The sequence below is a fragment of the Daphnia pulicaria genome, chromosome 1 (assembly GCF_021234035.1).
Source record: "Daphnia pulicaria isolate SC F1-1A chromosome 1, SC_F0-13Bv2, whole genome shotgun sequence".
NCBI lineage: Eukaryota > Metazoa > Arthropoda > Branchiopoda > Diplostraca > Daphniidae > Daphnia > Daphnia pulicaria.
This window is the reverse complement of record NC_060913.1, coordinates 34,923,897-34,926,419: the sequence shown is the minus strand read 5'-3', so window position 1 is coordinate 34,926,419 and position 2,523 is coordinate 34,923,897. Positions and strand designations below refer to the sequence as shown.

Here is a 2,523-nt window from a genome sequence, read left to right as displayed (position 1 = left end):
TGTATCGTATCGTATCGTAGTAATCGATACCTTCTTGGAGTTGGGCTCCAAAAGGTTTATTGTCAGTTTGGTCTTTTGCTATCTTCTTTTTTTCTACTTGACCGATTTATTCCAAATTTCGGTAACCTTCTTAACTTAATTTCTTTGAGTATTACTGGATATTTTCGTTCGTATCTGTTTAAGTTTTTTTTATTTATTTTTTTCCGTAATCCCCATGTGTAGCTTTTCTAGTCTTAGGGCAACTGCATGTTTGTGAGCCTTTGCATGTGAACGCCCGTATCCATTTTCCACTACTTCTTTCCGCAATTTTCATTCCCTTTACTTTTGTCAAGCGTGGTCGAAAGACTCGTAGCCATTGCATCCTAGGATACGTCATGTTTTCTGTTTGTTTTAAATTTGTATCAGTGCACAAAAAACTTGTGCATAATCGTGACGTGTTGCAGCCAAACTCTCTGAAAAATGGATTCAACAAATTATGGAGGTATTTAAAAATTTCGTTGGAATATTCATGTGACTACTGACTTTGACTACTAATTTCCATCATGTAGGATACATTTTACTCCATATTATAGTCGTTGGTCTATCAAAAGATCATCCACTGACAGCTCCTGATGCCTTGGAATTGGCTTATAAATTTCAAGACGGTGCAAAACAATGAAGCATCTATGGTTCTTTGTGCTAACTTCGTCTCACTCATTGTCTTGGGAATATTGTCCTGCCACAAGGTATCCAATTATATGTTCTACCGTTAAAGTGTCACAAGCTAATTTATTTGTTATCATAGGTTGCATTCCTCTAAATCTGGCTATTAGCACTTTGGCTTCATTGAAAGAGCTTGCACGATAGAATCTTTTTTCCTGGTCACCTCATTCAAGTTGTTTTTTCAGCAGAACTAAACTTTAAGCAAATGGAGCTTTATCACGCTATACCCATGTTCTTCTATTTGCTGGCTTCTTGTCACCGTAGGGGTTCCTCCTTAATATCAACTTTGAAATTTGATAAGTATTGGGATTGTAACATTGGCCACTTTTACCATTATTTGGTATCTATTTTTACAATTTCATAATGGGCTTTTGCAACAAGTTCTCTCCAGAGTCTTTCCTTTCAACCGCGGAATTTTTGAAGATTATGTTGCCAACTTCTGGTGCACATTAAATGTTTTGGTCAAAATCCGACGAATAATGGAACCCACCGCTATCGCTAGATATTGTTTACTGCTAACAGCTCTTTTCAGTTTCCCTTGTGGACTTCATCTATATTTTAAGAACAGTTCGCGTAATTTGCATATCTCTTTGATCAACGTGTCTCTTGCATTTTTCCTATTCTCCTATCACGTCCTTGAGAAATCAATCCTTTTAGTAACGTTGCCTGCTTCCATAGCTAGTCCTTATTTCTCATTCACTGCCTTCTGGTTTCTCTCCATTTCCCATTTCTCTATGTTACCACAGTACGCCAAAGATGATTTGATTATCCCTGATGTGGTTGACTTGCTCTCTATTGTTTGCTGGCTCATAGCAGCTTGATATTAGATTTGCCTCAATCTATGGAGTTAAAATGTCTAGCTGGTATTTCGGCGATTGGAAGTGCCGTTTTGGCTGTTATGTTTCTCACATGATATGGTTGAAAGATATTGATACAAACCTTTTCATTACTCTCAAAGTTTTAATTTATTTAAAAATATTTTGTATTGGGTCTATGGGTGCCGGACATTCAGACCAGTGGCCTGAAAATATTTTTTACTGGCCTGAATGACTGGACATTAAGGCCTGTCAAATTTGATTTTACACCTTTTTCAGGCCACTAGTGGCGCTAGCTGCCAAATCAATGCCGGAAATCAGCGCCACCACCACTACGCGACTTATACTGACTATACTGTCTGTCCTGACGCTTGCATTGTTAGTCGCGTTGTCGCGTAGTAAGAGAACAGAGCTACTGATCTTTAATTTTTTTTTGTTTAAATTTCCACGTGGTGTTTGCTGGAGGCTTGAGTCACATATTGTACGAGTCTGTGAATATTTCATTGGATACATTGAATTGGAATCATTGGTGAGTTGTATTTATTGGTAACTTTTTTAATACCGATTATTGATTGAATCTTTGATTTTTTTTTATTTCCACGTGGTGTTTGCTGGAGGCCTGAGTCACATATTGTGCGAGTCTGTGAATATTTCATTGGATACATTGAATTGGAATCATTGGTGAGTTGTATTTATTGGTAACTTTTTTAATACCGATTATTGATTGAATCTTTGATTTTTTTTTTATTTCCACGTGGTGTTTGCTGGAGGCTTGAGTCACATGTTGTGCGAGTCTGTGAATATTTCATTGGATACATTGAATTGGAATCATTGGTGAGTTGTATTTATTGGTAACTTTTTTAATACCGATTATTGATTGAATCTTTGATTTTTTTTTTTTCCACGTGGTGTTTGCTGGAGGCTTGAGTCACATGTTGTGCGAGTCTGTGAATATTTCATTGGATACATTGAATTGGAATCATTGGTGAGTTGTATTTATTGGTAA

The 2,523-nt window shown here is 36.8% G+C and overlaps 1 long non-coding RNA gene across 1 annotated transcript; it reads left to right on the top strand.

Moving 5' to 3' along the window:
* Window positions 1-270: 270 nt before the first annotated feature.
* LOC124328977 lies at window positions 271-1,651 on the top strand. Its single transcript, XR_006916568.1, has 3 exons — window positions 271-481; window positions 549-725; window positions 785-1,651. It is a non-coding gene; the product is annotated as an uncharacterized LOC124328977 (long non-coding RNA).
* Window positions 1,652-2,523: the final 872 nt, after the last annotated feature.